This window comes from Magnolia sinica, chromosome 3 (genome assembly GCF_029962835.1).
Source record: "Magnolia sinica isolate HGM2019 chromosome 3, MsV1, whole genome shotgun sequence".
NCBI classification, from domain to species: domain Eukaryota; kingdom Viridiplantae; phylum Streptophyta; class Magnoliopsida; order Magnoliales; family Magnoliaceae; genus Magnolia; species Magnolia sinica.
In genome coordinates this window covers 42,821,409-42,846,308 of record NC_080575.1, presented here as the reverse complement: position 1 = coordinate 42,846,308, position 24,900 = coordinate 42,821,409, and the positions used below count along the sequence as shown (strand labels likewise).

Here is a 24,900-nt window from a genome sequence, read left to right as displayed (position 1 = left end):
ATTGTGTTGTCAACATTCTAAAATATCGATAAATGTTTGGATGGAAGGTTGGATGGTTGGATGGGATGGATGGGATTGTTGAACTAATTTTTTAAAAGAACAAATGCTTTTAGGCCCCTATTAAATGGAAACTTATTATGTATGCGTTCTTTTTGCAATTTTTTATTCCTATATATATTAGCAACTCCTGAAGTTTCAGTGAAAAATTCCACCGTTTTCCCCATGTTTCCCTTCATTACTGGTTATCGATGATATTATCTGCAATATCAATGTCGTTTCTGTATCCCTAGCCAGCGAAAGTTGTAGTGATACCGATACTTCAAACATTCCCTTTGACCGTATCACTTCACTGTCAAAGTAGATAGAGACAAGTAGGAAAGGTCTTGCCAACAATGGTATTTATAACATCAAGATCCACAACCATTTTTCCTATTTACTACTTGCCTCTAATGATATGAATTTGGATTCAATGGTAGAATTTGATACGCAAGTCTGCTTCTTAGATCCCCAAGAAACTGTAGAACCTCCAAGTGTAAATACCCATCCATTGGTAGACTTCGAATTATTAGAATTGGTGATCCAACTTGCATCACTACAACCTTCAAGCACATTCGGGTAACCAGAACAATGCAAACTATAATTATTAGTTTTCTTCCAGTATCCAAGCACCCTAGAAACAACATTCAATGTTCTAAATTAGGATTACTAGTAAATCTACCTACTCTTCTTACTACAAGAGCAGTATCAGGTTTAGTAGATATGATGGCATACATAGACTACCAACCTTGCAATAGTTGTATGCATCGTGATGGGAGGAGAGCACCTACTTCATAGTGAAAGATAGGATCAGGGTTTTTTTTCTTCCAACCATTGAAGGACATTTCAAGTAATTCTATTGTTGGGAATGGATAGATTAATTTTCTTTCTTATAAATCAAATTTGGAAAAAAAAAAATGTTGTAAAAAAGAAATAGGTTATGTGTGCTCTCATTGCCGTCAATGAAGATTCAGGAGCCAATGAGACTTTAACATGTTCTAGTATGTTAGAGCAATTTTCGGATCTCTCAGTAGATAAGCTACTTGTCATTTTACCTCTAATGCATAATATGCAACATCGAATCGACCTTGTTTCAAGACCATCATTGTCAAATCTTCTTCATTATCAAATGAGCAAGCCAAGAATCTCAAACTTCAAAGGAAAGTTGAAGATTTGATGTAAAAGGCAATTGTGAGAGAAAGCCCCAGCCCATTGGTCGTCCTTGCACTCATACCAGAGAAGGGTAGTACTTGGCCTATATGCATTCATAGTAGAGTGAAAAACAAAATCATCATCATCATTCAAGCCTTATCCTAACTAATTGGTATTAACTACACGAATCTTGTTTCGCCACCCCACTCTATCAAAGGCCATATCCTCAATTAAAACCACAAGTAATCAAGTCTTTTCTTACTACTCCCATCCACATCTTTTTAGGCCTGCCCCTTGCCCTTTTAGAGCCTTCGACTAGATCCAACTCACTCTTACTCAATACAGCTCTTGGTCTCTGTTGCATACGACCAAACCATCGAAGTCAACTTTCCCTCATCTTATTACCTATTGGTGTGTTACTCATGAGTTCCCTCAAATGCATTCATTTATAATTCTATCCTTGTCTTGCCACTCATCCACTCAACAACATTATTTCATCTACACATCCTATGAACATGTGACTACCCAATGTTTTGCCCATAAAGCATGGCTGGTCCTATAACTATCATATAAATTAGTTTAATTGGTATCTGCCTATCCGGTGATCACATAGAACTCCAAAGGCACATCTCCACTTCGTCCACCTAGGTCTATTTCTATGAGTAACATCTTTCTCAATCTCTACTCTCCTGAATTATCAACCCAATGCAAAAAGATCAATTGAATGTTGACCCTGGTGTAAGCCCACAATGATTGGAAACTCACTTGTCCCTCCACTAGTAGTCCTTGCATTTGTTTTCACTCCTCGTACTTATTCATTAATTATGTAAAAATATCCCCATGAAACTCCCCTTCTTTTACAATACTCACTAGATTAACTCTTTTGGGTCCCTATTGTATGCTTTCTCTAAGTCAATAAAGACCATGTGAAGATCCTTCCTCCTCTTCCTATGTATCTCCATTAGTTGTGCAAGTAGGAAAATAACTTCAATGGTCTCTTTCTGGCATGAACCTAAATTTATTTTCTAATACACTCCTCTCATGCCTTAATCTTTGTTCTATAATCTCTCCCAAAGTTTCATAGTGTGACTTATGAAGTTAAACCCATGATAGTTAGTGCAACTCTGTCTCCCTTATTCTTATAAATAGGACAAAGATACTTTTTTGCCATTCTTCCAGCATTTTCTTTCATCTTACTTTTTTTTTTGAACAACTCTATCAACCAAAATAAACTCTCCCATGCACTTCCAAAAGTCAATTGATATACCATTTGATCTGAAGGCCTTTCCTATATTCATCATTCTTAAAGCTTCTTTCAGTTCAAATATTCTAATCATAAGTATTTAGGGCCTGCAACCTCATTTGAATTTATGATTCCCATTATCCTTAAGCTCTCAGAGTGGTGATCATTTAACAAGCACCAGGAATGCTTCTCCACATCCCATTGATCTCATCTTCCTTAACCAATAACCTCCAGTCACTATTCTACACGATCTAAATCCCTGTCCCTACTCTCTTCGTTTTTGCAAGTTCGACGACATCTTTCTCACCTTATCTTGTCTCCGATCTATTGAAAAGATTATAACATGCCTTAAGTTTATCCTCACTACTTTCTTGGCATTCTTTTTGGAGTTTCTATATTCTTCTAAAATTTCCTCGTTTTTAGTCCCTTGTCAAGATTTGAAACATGATAACTTCTTGTTAATAGCCTTTTGTAGCTCACTATTCACTACCAACTTTCCTTATATGAGTGATTTTTATTCCTCTAAAATACTCCTAAAACATTTTTCTTCACTTTACTAATGCATCCAAGCATCTCATTCCACATAACATTAACTTCTTCCTCGGCATTCCACTTTCCTTCATTAATTTATTACTAAATAACATTGTTCTCTCCTTCTAAATTCCACCGTTGGTTAGATATCTTGGACCAATTTGACCGCTCAGATGATTCTCCAAGCCAAGCAAGTTCGCCAATTGGTGTAGAGCTTGACAAGGTCTGAATGAGAGCGATATCCACCGTTAGGTTGAACCAAATCGGAATAGGTGCAATCTCAACTGTTGGATTTTTTTCCTAGGTGTAACCATGTTCCTTGGTGTGTTAACCCTCAAACACAAATTCGATGTGAATTGGTGCAGTGGTAGAATCGTAATTAAGGCACACCAACAAAAGGCACTTCCAAAAAGGCCAAGTGACTGTTCATAATGACTGAACAAGCACCTTAAGGGACACCAAAATGATCCATCCGTGTCTACAATAGGAGAACCCTGGAACATTTCAAAATCACCACAAAATCCTCTCTCTAGCATGGTGTGCCAAAACGGTTACGCATTGGCCGTAACGGCCGATACGTAACGGTAACGGTGGGAACCGTTATGCGTTTCAGGGTCGTATCGGCCATTACCCAATTTTGTACCTGTATTGGCCGAATAACGGTAACTTTTTTTTTTTCATTTTAAGCTCTGTTTTTGTTGTTTTTTTGAAACCTCTTGCTTTCAAACTGTTTCTAACTCCTTCTACTACTAATTTCAACCAACCTTGGCTAGGTATTTGAGATAAAAACACATCATATTACGGATTTTCTTGAATCAAAGCTCGGTGGGCCATTTTTCAAAAATTCGTCAAAAATAGGTATTTATACTTTTTTTAATATGTTTTGTTGTTTTAATCATGCCATATGATGTGTTAATCATAGTAGAACATGTTAATATGCATTTTACAGATTTGGGGTGCCATTTAATAATTTTTTTTATATTTTTTTCTATTTACGCATGAATTTTGGCCCCTTTTTTTAAAATTCGAAAAATCAATTTTTAATGGTTGTTTTGTTGTTTTGATCATGCCATTTGATGTATTAATCATAGTAGAACATGTTAATGTGCATTTTACAGATTTGGGGTACCATTTTATATTTTTTTTAATATTTTTTTCTACTTACGCATTTATTTTGGCCCTTTTTTTGAAAATTCAAAAAATCATTTTTTAATGATTCTTTTGCTGTTTTAATGATGTCATATGATGTGTTAATCATAGTAGAACATGTTAATGTGCATTTTACAGATTTGGGGTGCCATTTTATATTTTTTTTTTTCTATTTACGCATTTATTTCGGCCCTTTTTTTGAAAATTCGAAAAATCATTTTTTAATGATTATTTTGCTGTTTTAATGATGTCATATGACGTGTTAAGCATAGTAGAACATGTTAATGTGCATTTTACATATTTGGGGTGCCATTTTTTATTTTTTTAATATTTTTTTCTATTTACGCATTTATTTCGGCCCTTTTTTTGAAAATTCGAAAAATCATTTTTTAATGATTCTTTTGCTATTTTAATGATGCAATATGATGTGTTAATCATAGTAGAACATGTTAACATGCATTTTGCATATTTGGGGTGCCATTTTATATATATATATATATTTTTTTTTATTTTTTTTCTATTTACGCATGAATTTTGGCCCTCAAAAATAATTGCAAACACCTAAATGTAAGATATTTTCATATTACATTCATTCTAATATATCTATCATTGATAGTAGATAGTTAGAAAATTAAATATATGAATTTTCTAGTCAAATTCAGGTTATCTGGTTCATAAATTCATCAGACAGTCCGATACAACTTCTCACCAAAGAGTGGACCGTTACACCACCATAAACATGTTCCAATTTATAAATGAATGCATATTTGGAATGCTTAGAATATTCCGGATTTAATCCATATTTTTTCATATTTTTTTGGGAAAAAAAAAAATTTGCGTCATTACAGGCCGTTACCCCCCCGTATCGCCATTACGCCCCCGTATCCATATCAAATTCGGAGGGCACCGTTACACCAACCGATACTGATACGGGACACCTTGCTTTCTAGTCTTTCAAGATCTTTTTTTCTTTTACGTCTCAAAGATAAGGTGTTTGGTTTTTTCTACAATAATTGCAAAAATAATAAGGGCGTATACTATCCAAAGTATATTCGAGGTGGATCTTTGGTTTTGCAAGCTGAATTCCACATTTCTTAGGTTGGAGAAGAGGCTTATTGTATCCTGGAGGCGGATTGCTGCAACCCTCTTGGAAACTGGTTTACATATTGGTAGGGTGTAAACATCGCCTTAAAACTAGCAACATCATAACGCACCTTAAACTTATTTTTAAGCCTTTGATTCCCACCTCTACCATATACTATTTCTCTTTCAATTTTACAGTGATATTTTGGTCCAAATCTCCTCTATGGCTCATCCCGACTTTGTACGTATAACACCATTCAACCATTCAAATTTCCTTCAATGGCAATCATGGGTGCACCTCTTCCTCAAATCACTCAAGTTCGACCATATGCTTACTAAAGATTTTACGACACCACCTTCCAATAAGGATACGAAAAATTAAATTCGACAATGACGAGAATGGGAGTGTAATGACTACTCATATGAGGGCCACATATTCAACATTGTTCCAGTTGTTGTACAAGTCTACCACCAAAAGAAGACTACTAAAGAATTATGAGAAGGATTGCAAGCCAAGTACACAATGAAGGATGAAAGCAACAAAAAAATCATTCTAAATCAGTTTTTGGTATTCAAGATGTTGGATAAAAGGCCTATCCTGATCAAGTCCATGAACTATACGTCATCATCCAACAGATCATTGCCGATGACACTAACATCGATTAGTGTTTCGAAGTACCTAACATGATTGCCAAATTACCTCCTGGGTGGAAGGATACTTGGAAATCTCTAAAATAGAGAAAAGAGAAGGTGGTCTTTAGAGGATCTCTTGATTGTTTCTTTGAATTAAAGAGTAGAGGCTCCGTAACAAAAAGGAAGAACTCTAGAGAGTGTTAGTGTATAATATGTGTGGTTAGCATGTGGTTAGTGGCTCTTTTAATGTAAGTATATATATTATGTGCACACTTTCCTCTTCTCCTGTAATGTACTATATGCTCTATTCTAATAAAACATTTTGTGTTAGGGCATGTTGGCTAACACACAACGTTTCCCCAAACTCTCTTCTTTCTTCTTCTTCTCTCTCACTCTTCTCCTCTTTTCTCCACACTATAATCATCAAATCATCTTCCACTTGGTATCAGAACATAGATCTAGGCATTTAGCATCTAACAAGTTGAGAGGTGAGACGTCACCTTGCTGACGTCAGCAGTCATACGGCTGATGTCTACGTCGTATGGACGCATGGACCCTATTCGAGCTAAAAGTTTAGGGGTTTGATAGATCTTGATTTTAGAAGATTTGTCATGATTTTTTCGAAATTTTTTGGACCTTTCATGGTGTTTTGGTCGAAATAGAGAAATTCGAAAATCGGATCCCTCATCCGTAATTTTCAATCTACCTCAAATCGGTAAGCTTTTTTTTGGTTTCTTTACTCAAGATGGACCAAAATCTTTCTCCCAAGCTACTCATGGAGGATTTTTTAGCTAAGATTCATGTTTTAGTGGTTTTTAACCTCAAATGGATGTGTGGCTGGGCCGTTTTTCACTCAGTTGTGTCAGATCTGACTGTATTTCTTGATATTTTGAACGATTACTATTTGTTTGAGGTTTATCTCTCATTCCCTAGAAGGATTGAGTGAGAAAGAGTTGTTTGAATCAATCCTTCTTACTTGGAGTCTCTTATGGACGACAAGGGGCCCTCATCTCTTAGCATGGGCTCTGTTGAATCCAACCCCTTACAGATTACCTCTATTAAGTTGAATGGTGACAACTATCTTCAATGGGCGCAATCTGTAAAAGTGTTATTAGGAGCCCATGAGAAGTCATATATTTTAGATGATCCTCCAAGCTCTACAAATACTAGCTACAAGTCTTGAACAAAGGAGAATTATCAAGTTATTACGTGGTTGTTGAATAGTATGGACTCTTCAATTAGTCACTTAATGATATTTTTATCCTCGGCTAAAAGCATTTGGGATACGCTTCATGATATGTTCTTGGAGTCTCAAAAATTTTCACAGGTATTCCAGTTTATTCAATAAATTGGTCAATTCCAACAAAACTTAAGATCATTAAACGATTACTATACGACACTTCGGGGCATGTGAGATGAGTTGGACCTGTATCAGCCTCTTCCTTCCAAATGTAAAGACGATCATGAACATGCCCATAAGCAGCGGGATGATACTCGTATCATGCAGTTCCTAGCCAAGTTGAACTCCGATTATCTTCATGTTTGAGATCGCAGTCGTCACGATCGTAATCTTCGTAGTCGTGGTGGACGTGGATGAGGACGTGATGGTTCCTGCATTATTTCGCATTGCGGTGCAACCAATCACACTGTTGATTGTTGTTGGCAGCTCCACGGTCGTCTTACATATGCCGCTGCTTCTGTTGCTTCCACAGTTGCTCCTGAGAGACAGTCTTCCTCCTCGACAGTTAAGTAGTCTTCTTCAGGAGAGTCTCTCATCATTTCTCGGGCTGCATATGATGCCCTGATGCGGCTTCATGTTCGTGATATTCCCGAGTCTTCTCACGTAGCATTGGCCTAGTCAGGTACTGCTCTTCTTGCGTCATCCTCTCCTACCTCTTGGGTCATAAACTCTGGAGCTTGCTCCCATATGACTGGTAAGTCAACTATTTTCCTCTTATTCTCCTTCTCCCCACACTCAGTATATCACCGTCATAAATGGAACCCAAAATCCCATCTCTGGGATTGGTTCTATCCCTTTTTTCTCCTTCCTTGCCTCTGTCCTCAATCTTGCTTGTGCCTCATTGTCTATTAAACTTAGTGTCTGTTAGCTCTCTTACTAAATCATTAAATTGTTCCATTGCTTTCTTCCCTTCTTATTGTTTGTTCCAGGACTTACAGACGAAGAGAGTGATTAGTGGAGGGCATGAGCGAGAGGAGGCATTTATCTTCTCGATAATACACCCATTGCCGCTTCTAATACCTTTCTCTGGATCGAGAGTCAATGACACAGTGACATTGCCGCTTAGGCCACCCATCAATAGCTAGATTGAGAATTTTGTTTCCCTCCTTATTTGTCATTGTACGAATGTATGGGCTTTGTTTGAGCTAAAAGTTTAGGGGTTTGATAGATCTTGATTTTAGAAGATTTGTCATGATTTTTTCGAAATTTTTTGGACCTTTCATGGTGTTTTGGCCGAAATAGAGAAATTCGAAAATCGGATCCCTCATCCGTAATTTTCAATCTACCTCAAATCGGTAAGCTTTTTTTTGGTTTCTTTACTCAAGATGGACCAAAATCTTTCTCCCAAGCTACTCATGGAGGATTTTTTAGCTAAGATTCATGTTTTAGTGGTTTTTAACCTCAAATGGATGTGTGGCTGGGCCGTTTTTCACTCAGTTGTGTCAGATCTGACTGTATTTCTTAATATTTTGAACGATTACTATTTGTTTGAGGTTTATCTCTCATTCCCTAGAAGGATTGAGTGAGAAAGAGTTGTTTGAATCAATCCTTCTTACTTGGAGTCTCTTATGGACGACAAGGGGCCCTCATCTCTTAGCATGGGCTCTGTTGAATCCAACCCCTTACAGATTACCTCTATTAAGTTGAATGGTGACAACTATCTTCAATGGGCGCAATCTGTAAAAGTGTTATTAGGAGCCCATGAGAAGTCATATATTTTAGATGATCCTCCAAGCTCTACAAATACTAGCTACAAGTCTTGAACAAAGGAGAATTATCAAGTTATTACGTGGTTGTTGAATAGTATGGACTCTTCAATTAGTCACTTAGTGATATTTTTATCCTCGGCTAAAGGCATTTGGGATACGCTTCATGATATGTTCTTGGAGTCTCAAAAATTTTCACAGGTATTCCAGTTTATTCAATAAATTGGTCAATTCCAACAAAACTTAAGATCATTAAACGATTACTATACGACACTTCGGGGCATGTGAGATGAGTTGGACCTGTATCAGCCTCTTCCTTCCAAATGTAAAGACGATCATGAACATGCCCATAAGCAGCAGGATGATACTCGTATCATGCAGTTCCTAGCCAAGTTGAACTCCGATTATCTTCATGTTTGAGATCGTAGTCGTCACGATCGTAATCTTCGTAGTCGTGGTGGACGTGGATGAGGACGTGATGGTTCCTGCATTATTTCGCATTGCGGTGCAACCAATCACACTGTTGATTGTTGTTGGCAGCTCCATGGTCGTCTTACATATGCCGCTGCTTCTGTTGCTTCCACAGTTGCTCCTAAGAGACAGTCTTCCTCCTCGACAGTTAAGTAGTCTTCTTCAGGAGAGTCTCTCATCATTTCTCGGGCTGCATATGATGCCCTGATGCGGCTTCATGTTCGTGATATTCCCGAGTCTTCTCACGTAGCATTGGCCTAGTCAGGTACTGCTCTTCTTGCATCATCCTCTCCTACCTCTTGGATCATAAACTCTGGAGCTTGCTCCCATATGACTGGTAAGTCAACTATTTTCCTCTTATTCTCCTTCTCCCCACACTCAGTATATCACCGTCGTAAATGGAACCCAAAATCCCATCTCTGGGATTGGTTCTATCCCTTTTTTCTCCTTCCTTGCCTCTGTCCTCAATCTTGCTTGTGCCTCATTGTCTATTAAACTTAGTGTCTGTTAGCTCTCTTACTAAATCATTAAATTGTTCCATTTCTTTCTTCCCTTCTTATTGTTTGTTCCAGGACTTACAGACGAAGAGAGTGATTAGTGGAGGGCATGAGCGAGAGGAGGCATTTATCTTCTCGATGATACACCCATTGCCGCTTCTAATACCTTTCTCTGGATCGAGAGTCCATGACACAGTGACATTGCCGCTTAGGCCACCCATCAATAGCTAGATTGAGAATTTTGTTTCCCTCCTTATTTGTCACTAAACCGTTATGCTGTGATATTTGTGAATTATCTACACATCATCATGCTACGTTTCTTCCTAGCTGTTCTGGGAGGAAACCTCAACCTTTTGTTCTAGTTCACTTGGATGTCTGGGGACCAGCTCCGGTTACCTCCAGTCGAAATAGAGAAATTCGAAAATCGGATCCCTCATCCGTAATTTTCAATCTACCTCAAATCGGTAAGCTTTTTTTTGGTTTCTTTACTCAAGATGGACCAAAATCTTTCTCCCAAGCTACTCATGGAGGATTTTTTAGCTAAGATTCATGTTTTAGTGGTTTTTAACCTCAAATGGATGTGTGGCTGGGCCGTTTTTCACTCAGTTGTGTCAGATCTGACTGTATTTCTTGATATTTTGAACGATTACTATTTGTTTGAGGTTTATCTCTCATTCCCTTGAAGGATTGAGTGAGAAAGAGTTGTTTGAATCAATCCTTCTTACTTGGAGTCTCTTATGGACGACAAGGGGCCCTCATCTCTTAGCATGGGCTCTGTTGAATCCAACCCCTTACAGATTACCTCTATTAAGTTGAATGGTGACAACTATCTTCAATGGGCGCAATCTGTAAAAGTGTTATTAGGAGCCCATGAGAAGTCATATATTTTAGATGATCCTCCAAGCTCTACAAATACTAGCTACAAGTCTTGAACAAAGGAGAATTATCAAGTTATTACGTGGTTGTTGAATAGTATGGACTCTTCAATTAGTCACTTAGTGATATTTTTATCCTCGGCTAAAGGCATTTGGGATACGCTTCATGATATGTTCTTGGAGTCTCAAAAATTTTCACAGGTATTCCAGTTTATTCAATAAATTGGTCAATTCCAACAAAACTTAAGATCATTAAACGATTACTATACGACACTTCGGGGCATGTGAGATGAGTTGGACCTGTATCAGCCTCTTCCTTCCAAATGTAAAGACGATCATGAACATGCCCATAAGCAGCGGGATGATACTCGTATCATGCAGTTCCTAGCCAAGTTGAACTCCGATTATCTTCATGTTTGAGATCGCAGTCGTCACGATCGTAATCTTCGTAGTCGTGGTGGACGTGGATGAGGACGTGATGGTTCCTGCATTATTTCGCATTGCGGTGCAACCAATCACACTGTTGATTGTTGTTGGCAGCTCCACGGTCGTCTTACATATGCCGCTGCTTCTGTTGCTTCCACAGTTGCTCCTGAGAGACAGTCTTCCTCCTCGACAGTTAAGTAGTCTTCTTCAGGAGAGTCTCTCATCATTTCTCGGGCTGCATATGATGCCCTGATGCGGCTTCATGTTCGTGATATTCCCGAGTCTTCTCACGTAGCATTGGCCTAGTCAGGTACTGCTCTTCTTGCGTCATCCTCTCCTACCTCTTGGGTCATAAACTCTGGAGCTTGCTCCCATATGACTGGTAAGTCAACTATTTTCCTCTTATTCTCCTTCTCCCCACACTCAGTATATCACCGTCGAAAATGGAACCCAAAATCCCATCTCTGGGATTGGTTCTATCCCTTTTTTCTCCTTCCTTGCCTCTGTCCTCAATCTTGCTTGTGCCTCATTGTCTATTAAACTTAGTGTCTGTTAGCTCTCTTACTAAATCATTAAATTGTTCCATTGCTTTCTTCCCTTCTTATTGTTTGTTCCAGGACTTACAGACGAAGAGAGTGATTAGTGGAGGGCATGAGCGAGAGGAGGCATTTATCTTCTCGATAATACACCCATTGCCGCTTCTAATACCTTTCTCTGGATCGAGAGTCAATGACACAGTGACATTGCGATTGTGCGATCGCACAAGATCGCATATGCGATTCGACAACATTGGTTGTGATATTTGTGAATTATCTACACATCATCATGCTACGTTTCTTCCTAGCTGTTCTGGGAGGAAACCTCAACCTTTTGTTCTAGTTCACTTGGATGTCTGGGGACCAGCTCCGGTTACCTCCACTTTTGGATTTAGATATTTTGTCAACTTTATTGATGATTATTCACACAGGACTCGGGCTTATCTTTTGAAATCTAAAAGTGAAGTGTTTGATGCGTTTAAAGTGTTTTATCACGAAGTATGCACTCAGTTTCAATGTTCCATTAAAACCTTTCATTCTGATAATTGGGGGGAGGGGGGGGGAATACATGTCTATTGCCTTTATGTCCTTCTTACAGGAGCATGATATTTTGTCTCGAATATCGAGTGCTCGCACACCTCAACAAAATGGCATCGCAGAACGAAAGAATCGTCATCTTCTTAAAGTTGCTCGCACCCTTCTCCTTGGTATGCACCTACCTAAACATTTTTGGGGTGATGCTCTTCTAACTACTACTTTTCTTATTAATCGTATATCCCCACGTATACTATCTTACTAATCTTCATTTACTATACTGTATCCTCATGATAATCCATTTCCTCTACCACTTAAAGTTTTTGGTTACACATGCTTTGTTCAAATTTTGGATGGAAGCAATGATAAACTTAGCCTCAGGGCAATTAAATGTGTCTTCTTAGGGTATACTCGGAGTCAGAAATAGTATAAATGTTATGACCCCTTGACTCGCAAGAAATATGTCTCTGCCGATGTAACCTTCTTTGAGGATATTTCTTTTTTCTCAGCTCCAGGTCGACCTCTCTGTGATCCTCTTGCAAGTCACGGGGAGTATGACTCTTATCCTCTTCCTCTTTCCACTAGTGGTCACGGGGAAACTCCTCCCCTCCGTTTAGCATCTCGTTAGTGATTTAGTCGATCCTAAGCCTCTGCGGGTGTATCATCATTGAGATAAATCTTCACATACTCAGCCATCCACCCTTCCGCTCACTTTGGATGTTGGCTCAGGTGACTCTCTTACCTCGAGTTTAGATCTCTCCATTGCCTTGCGCAAAGGGTCACAATCTCGTACTCAACACCCCATTAGTAATTTCGTTTCATGTGATCATCTTCCACCGTCTTTTCAGTCGTTTGCAGCTTCCCTTTCATCACCGACTATTCTTCGGTCTCTCTCACATGCTCTTCAAAGTCCTGACTGGACGAAGGTGATGATAGAAGAAATGTCTGCTCTTAAGAAGAATCATACTTGGGAGCTTGTGCTTCTTCCTTTAAGGCATAAACCTGTTGGATGTCGATGGGTTTATATGATTAAGTTTCTTCCAGACGGCTCAATTGATCGCTATAAAGCCTATCTTTTTGCTAAGGGTTACACACAGACTCATGGTGTGGATTATTTCAAGACATTCTCTCCGATGGCTAAGCTTAATTCGATTTGTGTTGTGATCTCCTTGGCCGTTAATTTATCATGACCCTTCTTTCAACTTAATGTTAAGAATGCATTTCTCCATGGAGACCTTGTAGAGGAAGTCTACATGCATCAACCTCCTGGCTTTGTTGCTTCCCACAACCATGCGCTTGTATGTTGGTTGAAAAAGACTCTTTATGGACTCAAACAATCCCCACGTGCATGGTTCGAAAAATTTAGTCAAGCTCTCTTGGAATTCGGCTTTGTTCGTAGTCATGCCGACCATTCCCTTTTTATATATCGTCGATCGACAGGCATCATGGTTCTCATTGTGTATGTGGATGATATTGTTCTGTCCAGTAGTGATTCGGTTGGAATGTGGAAGGTCAAAGAATTTTTGAAGAACAAGTTTGAGATCAAGAATCTTGGTCCTCTTCGCTACTTCCTAGGAATTGAAGTTGGTCGCTCCTCATCCGGGTTGGTCTTGTTACAACAAAAATATGAGCTTGATCTTCTCATGGAGACTGGCATGTTAGAGTGCAAACCCACTAGCACCCCCATGGATACTTCGTATAAGCTTCGACCAGATGATGGTGCTCTCCTTTCTGATACCGGGATATATCGATGACTTGCAGGCCGGCTTTTTTACCTAACTATTACTCGGCCAGATCTCTTCTTAGTGATGGGTGTTGTTAGTCAATTCATGCTAGCTCCCCGTGCTTCACATCTCACGATTGTATACCGTATATTTCGGTATCTAAAATCAGCCTCGGGTCTTGGTCTCCGCTTTCAGTCGCATGGTTTCTTCATCTTTTTGGCTATTCCGATGTTGATCGTGCAGGTAGTACTTATCATCGCCGCTCTACATCCGGCTTCTGTACCTTCCTAGGTGGCAATCCTATCACATGGAAGAGCAAGAAGCAACCGGTTGCTGCTCGGTCCTCGACTGAAGCAGAATATCGTGTTATGGCCCATGCGACATGTGAGCTTATGTGCCTTCGCAATCTTAGAACTTAGCTATCCTCATTCAGTTCCTATTCCTCTTCATTGTGACAACCAAGCGGCCATTCATATTTCTTGCAACCTAGTTTTCTACAAGCGAACCAAGCATATTGAGGTCAAGTGTCACTTTATTCGGGAGAAAGTTGCCTCTAAGGAAATCATCACCCATTTTGTTCAATCCGAGGATCAACTTGCTGATGTTCTTACAAAGTCTTTGAGTCGAGATGCTCTTCATCGTGTTCGTGACAATTTGGGCATGATCAACATCTATACTCTAACTTGAGGGGGAGTCTAGAGAGTGTTTGTCAATGTATAGTGTGTGTGGTTAGCGTGTGGTTAGTGGCTCTTTTAATGTAAGTGCATGTGCACACTTTCCTCTTCTCCTGCAATGTACTATATGCTCTATTCTAATAAAACATTGTGTTAGGGCATGTCGGCTAACACACAACATTTCCCCAAACTCTCCTCTTTCTTCTTCTCTCTCACTCTTTTCCTCTTTTCTTCACACTATAATCATCAAATCATCTTCTATTAGAAAAACAGGAGATCCTAGCTAAGGCTAACTTGGTTGAGAATAGTGTGAATCATGATTCGAATAAGCTACATTTTAAGAAAGATAATTGTCTCAAGTCTAATAACTAAGGGTTTAAAAAGAATATGTCCAAGAAGGTTCCATGCTTCTTTTGTAAGATCCCAGGCTACTTTAAAAAACAAACAAATAAATAAAAATTTTAAAAAAAAACCAAAAATACAAGAAAATGCAAGAAAAGAAAAAGCAAGTTAATGTGGCAAAAGATATGAATATGGCAGCGGTCATATCTGAAGAACATGGCAGGTGAGGATGGTGATTAGTGAATAGACCTTAATGCTACCAAACTTTTTCTTTCTTTTTTTTTTTTTAAAGAATAGGGGGAGCGCACCACCTAAAATTTATTAAATATACAATAAAAATTACATTCAAACTCCAAAATAATTTAAAAAAAAAAAAAAAAAAACAGACACAAAATCAATTAATACCAAACCTATGGAGTCCAATACGCGGTCCCAAGAAAGAGCGGGCTTGGTCAAGGCAGACTGGGCAAGATTTAAAGAGACAATAAGTAGTTGTATAGAGAAGCAAATGTTGATGTTACCAAACACATGTTTATAGAAATAGCAATACATTCAATTCCTGTAAAATAACGAGAGATGATCAAGAATTATACATGGAAAATACCTCCATGGCCAAGATTGTAGAAAAGGGAAAAGTGTTGATAAAGCCAACTTCCAGAAAGTCCTTACTCTAAATGATATGCAACACTTACCGGACATAAGGAGTTGCCAAATCTTTGCTAGTCTACTAATTAGGTTTGGTTTAATATTACTCTTTGAATCCGATAAGTTGATTTTGTCTAATGCTGTGAAGGGCTATGCATCTAATGCAATGTTCAAGTTAAACTTAATAAATAAAAAAGTATGCTTCTATTTACAGGCTTGATTCATGTAATTTTTAGCATGCTAGACTACGATATATTAGTTATCGTAGTATGGATAATATGGAAAGCCTTACTCTAATTCCTAGGTATACAAAACCTAGTGATAAATACAACATATATGTACAATCTAAGATAACTATTAACTTAAAAAAGTGTACAATCTAAGATACAACATATCCCAGGAAGCCAACATTTCCAACATCCTCCCTCTCACCTTCAGAAATATTCTCTCCTTTTATCGTTGACGCTTCTCCCTTGCAGGTGATTCAGGTCAACAACCCCACGATGAAAATCCATGAATCCTTAGCCCCGGTTGCACGGAGTTCCTAGTCTATATTATCCAAATGTAAAGACCCCTAGAGAACTAAAGAGGGGTTCATGGATTTCAGGAAATCTATGGGACCGTGGTTTGGAGAAAAGGAGGAAAATTACAGCCCTCTATCAGTTTTTGGAAGAAAGGGGAATTCAAGCAGCTATGTGAAATGAACAGTATGATAACTAGACTAAGAAAAACTTTATTAACTTTATACATGTTTTTTCTTAATATACCCTAGTATACCCCTTGAGAAATAATGATGGAAATTAGAAAATTTTAAGATATATGAAGTACTTTATTAACTTTATACATGTTTTTTCTTAATATACCCTAGTATACCCCTTAAGAAATAATGATGGAAATTAGAAAATTTTAAGATATATGAAGTAGAGATAAAGAACTAGTTAAACTAAAATTAAAATCCTAAGTTCAGATATGGAAGAGAATATCTATCCTTAGAATTTTTAGAGTTTCGTGGAATTCATGGTATCATCTACCAAGTTAGAGCTCCTTATTCACCCCAATGTAATGGGGTAGCAGAGCGCAAAAATAGATCCTTTATAGATATGGTAAACTCTATGTTAAACAATGTATATCTAAGTTTTGGATTTTAGGAAGAAGCCTAGTTAACTGTTTGTCACATCTTAAATAGGATCCCTCCTCTTAAGGGTCCATAAGACTTAAATATATAATAATAGGATTCCAAATCTTTCATACTTTAAGGTATGGGCTTGTAGAGTGTCAATTAGACTCATTGACCCTAAAAGACCTAAAAAATAGGGTTAAGATCTCTAGAATGTATTTTCATAGGATATGCACACAACAGTAAAGCCTATAGGTTTTTGGTTGTAGAATTTAATGGCTTATTCTTGTAAGCACTATAACAAAATCTAGGGATGTTGAGTTTATGAGAAGTCATTCTCTTCTATAGCTATGAACGAGTCAAGTCCTCAAGATCCTAGCATCAATAATAGTGGTCAAATACGTCTAGATACAACTGGTTCCAAAACAGAGGACATAGAACCTAGAAGGACTAAGAAGATCCAAGCAAGTACATCCTTTGGACCCAACTATTACCTTCTGCTAGAAGAATGAGATAAGGTAAATCCAATAAGGCAATACATGCTAGTATATAACGTAGAAAATGATCCTCTAACTTTAGAAGAAACCCTTAAATCTCAAGATGCTTCCTTTTTAAATGAGGCTATAAACTGTGAGATTAATTCAATAATGTAGAATGAGATATGAAAACTAGTGAATCTATCCCTGGGATAAAAATGATGCAAATGGATATTCAAAAGAAAATTAGGACTGGATGGGACATAGGAAGGTTTAAGGTTGGATTAGTAGTCAGAGGATTTACACAGAAAAGTTATTGATTTCTTCAACACTTATGCTCTAGTAGTCAAGATATCAACAATATATTCTCGTTGCTTTAAAATCAGATGGATTCAAAGGCAATTGATATCGATAAAGATGTGTATATGGAGCAGTTGGAAGGTTTGATAATTCTAAGGTAAGTAAATAATGTATGTAATTGATCAACTAATTAAACAAGCACCTAAACAATGGCATTAAAAGTTTGACAAAGTGGTCACCTTGTATGGATTTAAAATCAACAAATCAAATAAATGCCTGAATTATAAATTCTTAGGTAACAGAGTAATCATATGTCCATATGTGGATGAAATATTAATCTTTAGCACATGCTTAGAAGTAGTAAAAGAAACTAAAAGATTATTATCATTAGTTTTGACATGAAGGATATGGACAAAGCTAATGTGATTCTATGTATCAAACAAATAATGAACAAGAATGGGATAGTTCTCTCTTAATCTCATTATATAGAAAAGATACTTAGAAAGTTTAATCGTTATGACTTCTCAACCATGTTTTTTGAAACTACGTTTTCATAACTTCCCGAATCCATCATAACCATGCACTTTCCCCCCTAGGAAGTGGCATAAGTGTCAGGAAATGTTATTCCTCGTCTCCTTATTAGCATTTTGGAGTAGCCAAAACACAATCAATGACAAGCTTTCCGGCTTGCAGTCTGGTTCACATTCTTCATTTTCTTTGTATTCCCCAACTTTTAGTCCGATATTAGATAGTGGTTATTTTTTCTTGTTCTTTTCCATTTTTCTTTTTTTTTTTCTTTTTTTATCACCAAATTTTCTATTCGCTTCTTAGGACACTCATATTCCCAATGTGAAGTATCTCTATATTGGTAATGACCTTACCTTGTTATTTTTTCTCTTCTTTTTCTTTGTTCACATCAATTTTTTGCTGTTTTGCATAATCAAAACCAATTTGTTCCTAGCAAGTGGCTTTCCTTTCGCATTCTTGAATGTCTCAAATGTTTCTTTCTTCATGAAGGTCCTCCGATTGATTTTCTTCTTAGCTTTGAGGGCCAATTAATATGATTCCTCAAGTGAATGGAGTGAGTGCATCCTCAACTACTCATGTTTAACATATTTCATCGCTAGTAAAGTGAGCCACCAATTCGTCTCCATCCTCATGCAAATCAATACGGGTCAACAATTTGTAAAATTGATCTTATATAGTTTGGCACAGATTGATCATTAGATTGTTGCATTTGGAATTTTTTATATAAGGTTTGATAATAATCAAGAGGCAACAATTTGTTGTCCATTTTCAACTTCATTTTAGCCCAAGTATTAATCTTTTCCATTCCTTTCCTTTCATAGGTCAATTGGTATTGTTGCCACCAAACAAGAGCATGCCTCTTGAGTTTTGTGGCTACAAACCTTAATTTCTTTCCATTCTCCAAAGCTTTCCAAATAAAGAAAGCTGCTAAGGATGCTATGTAGTCCACATAATTGATGGGATTTAAGTTACCTCTAGGATCCAGAGCATTGACTTGGATGGTGTGATCTGATCCTTCAATAGCTTGGGCTAGGTGTTCCATCCGATAAGTTGCCTTTTTGTCCCGTTGGAGTTGTGGCGGAAGTTGAATCATGATCGACTCCACTAGCTCTCTCCAAATCACCCTCATCACTTCTTGGGCCTTGAAATGGAGATGTTGTTACTTTCCACATAAGTTCTTCCATCATTTGCCAAAGATCATGCTTCTCTTGCCAAAGACTTTATAATTTTGTCCGCATGTTTAAGGCAACCAGAGAGTTTTGCCTGTGGCCACGGTTGTGGTTTCTTGGTCGCATGTTTTGAGATGATGCATGAAGAAAATGTTACAACAGAAAATATTCACAAAAACAGGAATAACAACTGCTTAGCTACCAATTTGTTGCAGTCGATGCAGTTGTGAAAGATTGCAATAGGACAACTTACATACCCTAATTTCAAAATGTTACATGTACTTAGTTACAATCAATGTTTGAAATATCGATTTCGCGTTACGTATCGCATCCTTAGGATACAGATACGTATCGGTTATCGCATGGGATAAATCATTTGTATCGGGTTATTTATCGCACTTTTTGGGAAACATGGGGAAACATGGGGAAAATGGTTGATTTTTTTCAATGAAACTTCAGGGATTGTTTGAAAAAAACTTTAATACACACTTTTAAATGATAACATCTCAAGAAAAAAGTGCACCTAATAGGTTTCGTTTGTATAGGGTCTTAAGCTATGCGTTGTCTGACTGAACTAATGCAACTGTATTCAAATTGAATGCATAACATTTAGAGTGTATGTGATGATCATTTCATCAAACACTCTTAAATACATCGAAATTAGTCTCAATTGACAAGTTGAAGAGAAATTAAAAAATATTTTAATAACTTTTTATTAATTTTTAATTAAAAATTATTTTTATTTTCTGAAAATTGACAAGGACTTAACAAATCAGTAGATCAGCTCTCATACATGCTCGATTTCATGTTTGGAGTGCAACATTGCAAGTAATTTGGGAGAAATTGGGGAAATTTCGAATTTTCCCCGAAAATTTCCAAATCAAACCACCTTGACTCAATTTTGAAATTAGAGTGTATATGATGACCATTCTATTAAACACTCCTAAATACTTCAAAATTAGCCTTAATTGATAGTTGGTTGAAGGAAATTTTTGAAAAAAAAAAAACATATGGACAACAACAAGAACCAATGGATATAGAAATCAAAGATCCAACTCCATGATTTTTTTTTCATGCAAAACATGAAGAACCAATGGATTTGTAACCATTTGACACTGATTTAACATAATTTCAATTAAAAAAAAGAAAAAAGTATTAGAAATTGAAAATGCTCACCGGATCAAACATGTGGGATATATCAGCACTATCTATGCATTTCGTATCACACAGGTGGGATGCAAGATATATCGTGGGATATATTGGCTGATATCGTCGATATTTAAAACATTGGTTACAATTTGGATTGAGGTGATTCAAAAGGCCAAAAGGGACCTTAATCAGTCTAGTTTCAAAGGCAAGAAACGAGAACCAAAAACAAAGATCAAATGGGAATGAGGACTATCACAAACTTTCCAAAGACTCGTTATCTGTAAATAGTTAGCACTTCAGGAATTTTAATAATTTTTTTGGTAATCGTGATGACCTTCCCTCATCTTACTACCTGTTGGTGCTACGCATAAGTTTTGTCAAATTCATTCATTTCAAATTCTATCCTTCCTCATCTTGCCACTCATCCACTTCCACATTCACATTTAGCTACACTCATTCTACTAATGTTTTTTTTATTAATTGCCGAACATTTTGTACATAAAGCATTAATTTCTAATTCTATCCTTCCTCTACTTGCCACTCGTTCACTTCAACATCCTCATTTCCACTACACATTCTATGAATATATTGTTTCTTGATTGCCTAACATTCTGTCTATAAAGCATAGCCGGTCTTATAGCCAATCACATGAAAACTCTAGAGGCACATCTCCACTTTAGCTACCCAACTCTAATTCAATGAACAACATCCTTCTCAATCTCTAGTTTTCATGAATTATAGACCAAGATATTAGACAATCACTTTGGGGTAGTTGTCCATCAATCTTAACTAATTTCTCATTTCCACTCCTATTGTCATCAAAATTGCATTCCATATACTATGTTTTGCTCCAGTTAAAACACATTAAGCAGATGTAAGAGAGGAAATGTGACTTTCTCAAAATTAGTCATAGTCAATATTTCATTTTCCATGGCACTCCACATTAAGGCCACTAACCTAGGCTAAGACAAGTACCCACACTTCTATTCATGGAGAGGAAGAGCCATACCCATGAACACAACACAAAAAATGATTTTGGTAAAGAGGAGTCATTTGCAAGCTGCCTCCATAACTTCCAATCAGACTCATAAACATCCATCTCAACTCCCTGCAAGAAGCCGATCATATTCCAAAGTTGTAATCATGTCATCCCTTCGGTTTCAACAAGAAGCAGTATTCATACTGCTCATCTCTCATTGATTTCCTGATGAAGCTCCCTCGCTCATAAATAAGTGGCAGATAGTGAAGGAAACAACACCCTGAAGGATCATTAGGGTGGCATCCTCCTAAAGTCTTATTTTGTCCAAAAGTACTGACTCGGATTCCCCCAAATATCTTACAACGAAAGTGCATGAGGAAAGGGTGAGTGATTTCCCCACACTTTTGCCCATGGGGAGGAATTGTTCCCTTGAATTCAAGAAGGGGAGAATGCTTTTGATGAAATTGGAAACCACATCCATAGCTTCCAACGAAGCTCAAAGACATCCCCATCAACCCCATTCAGGATGCTCATTAGATTCCTAAAGCTACTTATCTTGTGGTCCCTTTGGTTTCAACAACATGTAATGTTCCAAACCACAATTCCCATGATGAGTACATGGTGTGCCCTCCTCTCATGAGAATAAAAGATGAATTGTAAAGAAAAAAAAAAAAAAAAGATCATGATGAGATCATCCTCAGCCCAAATATCATCCCAAAATATTATTTTGTCCACAATTGTGACTGAGATATGGACCCCCCCCCCCCCCTGCTCATTAGTACTTCCACCGTTTCAAAATCCCATAATGAGGAACCTAACTTACTTATATCCAAATGATAAACCCTCCGCCTTGAGAAGCCATCTGCAGATTAGACATATTTTCCAACATTAGCCGATGAGGAGTTTGCTTCTCTTCATTGAACCTATGCCACCATTTGCTTAGAAGTGCCCAATTCTTTCCTTCCAATTACGATCCCCAATTCCCTTCCTCTTTGGTTTTCAATCATCAATGATTCGATAATCGAATTGCATAACTTGCTCTTTGGACTGATGGACTTTTTCATTATCGAATGTGGATGAATGTTTTCATTTCCAACATCCCTATAAACACTACCAATCAGACGACCGAGATCATCAACCAGCATAATCTTTTTCAATTGTGACCAATCCACAATAGCACTCATCAAATGGATGGTCTGGAACATTCTACCATGTAGTCATATGGGCCACAAATAACAATTGATGAACCGTTGCATATTATACAAAGAACCAATGCACCATTGGATGGAAATCAGAAGACTAAGGTCCTTTAGGTCCATATCAAAGTGGCACTAGAGTAGTCCCAAAAAGAGACGAGGAAAGGACATTGAGATGGTGCGGTCATATGCAGTAAAGACTGAAGGTGGCTCAACTAGGAAGTTGAATGTTTATTAACGTTGAATCTAGAATGGACTGGAATAATGATGTGAGGAAGATCTAAAAGGGCTTTGATCGAGTTGGCAAGAAGGGCTATAAAGGCTTGTTAACTCACTGAAGGACCTTAAATAGGAATGATTGGTGGCATAGGATCCATAGAGCCAACCCCAAACAGCTAGACAAAGGCTGTCATGACGATGAGGATGATGATCGGGTCCAAATTGATATGGAAGCTAAAGCACTTTGCAAGTTCTCCATATCTCCTCCCTATACCATTATTGGTCATTAATTGTGGAATGTGATTCAAAGAACACTCCCCCTTGGACCAATTATAAGTTTGTTTAAAATGGAGACTCGTGCTCATCTTTGGCACAAATAGGGACTTAACTTCAAGGCTAAACATTTCAAAGCACATTAACCAACAACCTAAATAAAGATAGAATCTTTCATTGTTGACTCTATATAGGGGAGTTTACCCCTTTGATGTAAGAGTTTTACACATTCCAAAAACTTCAAATAATCCATCAAAAAGAATTGCAACAGTAAATTCAGTTATGTGGAAATGAGAAATTTGTAGTTACCTTCCTAAGCATACTAGCATTGAGAATTAGGCTTGAAATTGTGATTATGCTACTTTCAAGTTGGACGCAAAAGGAATGTACTGCAACTGCAAGTGGAGGGTAACTTCTCATTATGAGTAATATGTAAACTAAACGCATTATGCCAACTCCAGGTTATAGCAATTTACAAGCAGCTGGTGCATCCAAGCAAAATCCTAACAATTTTTCATTGCAATGGAGGCTTGATAATCTGTTTTACTTTATCAGGTGCAAATGTTATTTGGATCCTTGAGAGAGCAGTCAGTGAAATGACTGTTATTTAATATGATGGTATCGTAAATCTTGTCTAAAATTTCCTTTTGGGTCCAATCAACATATCAATAAGCAACTGCCCATTCACCTTCAACAGACATACTAGCATCATTTGATTTGAGCACAACTGTAGACAATATCCTCCAAAGTCCAAATCTTGTGTAGAGGAAGGCATTCCAATTTGAAGAGCTCCGAGCATTGCTCCTCCAAGGTCCCCAATAGGATCATCATCAAACCTAAAGTATGGTGACACACATGATTCCATACATGCAAGCCCGGGTTTGGTGATCTGAACTGTTGATTTGATGACATACACAGATGATGGGAGATCCCTACAAAAACTACAAGTTGGAAGATCCTATTCAATGGAAAACACTTCAACAACCATAGAATTGAAATATTCCAATGTGGGAGGTTTCTTGGGTGTCCCCAAATCAACAAGGAACGCCATATAAACGGTTTGGATTAATTGAAACATGTCCCCACAAGTATGGAATCCAATGCACCAGTTGCTGTCAAGTAGGACATTGTAATTCCATCTGAAAATCAGAAAAATAAAAATAAAATGAAAAAGGAAAAGTAGAGAAAAGTAAAAAATAAATAAATAAATCAATGCATTGAAAGAAAAGAAGTATTACTAAAAAAGCCATGAAAATCGAGTGAGGTGCACAGAAGCATTGCATTGAAATAATCACAGAAGAGCAACGATCAAGAACAACTCAATAGACCACCTCGTCAGACATCTGGGCTAGATCCATTGGGAACAAAATCAGGCCGATCTAATAATCAGGTGGACCACACCGTATAGTAAAATGGATGGCCAATGGGTTGATTCTATGTACGCGCATGGCCCACCTGATGAGTGAATCAGGCTGGTTGGAGAGAGAGAGAGAGAGAGAGAGAGAGAGAGAGAGACGTACCACTTCGGGAGAAAGGAATATTGCTGCTGAGGAAAGAAGAGAATCTGCGTCTCTTTATTTATTTATTGAGAGGTTGAGAGAAGATTACAGTGTTAGATGGGGCAGATCGAGAAGAATTCTCTTCCTATACATTACTGGCAGGGAATGCGGGATGCGCGGGAAGATGGGTATGTCGGGCATGGAAGCGGATTGCCTGCAACAACCTTACTCCGAATGAGAAATTTACGACTGTGGACCCCACCTTTTATCCCGTGGTTTTTACGAATCAATACAAACTTAACATGCGAACTTAGACCTGCTGGGACGCACACCGAGATTGGGGACGAAAATACCCCTCCTTTTCACTGCTGTTGCTTTTCCTCTCCCTATCCACTGCTTGCTTTTCCCCTCTCCCTTTCCACAACTACTTTCACTGCCGTTGCTTTCACCTACTTTCCTCACTCTGCTTCCTGTAAGAAAGACAAAAAAACCCATTTT

The 24,900-nt window shown here is 37.7% G+C and overlaps 1 protein-coding gene across 6 annotated transcripts in view; it reads right to left on the bottom strand.

The window, feature by feature from the left end:
• LOC131239852 (manganese-dependent ADP-ribose/CDP-alcohol diphosphatase) overlaps positions 1 to 24,638 on the bottom strand; it is a 33,175-nt gene extending 8,537 nt beyond the window's left edge. For 3 of the 6 annotated variants that reach the window (XM_058237740.1, XM_058237736.1, XM_058237737.1), the window contains exon 1: positions 24,424 to 24,638. The gene's annotated coding sequence lies outside the window, so the exon portion shown is untranslated. Of the gene's footprint in view, positions 1 to 18,890; positions 19,969 to 23,591; positions 23,740 to 24,423 lie in introns of those variants that run through there. The other 3 variants (XM_058237738.1, XM_058237739.1, XM_058237741.1) reach the window with 2 other exon arrangements.
• Between the last annotated feature and the right edge of the window lie 262 nt (positions 24,639 to 24,900).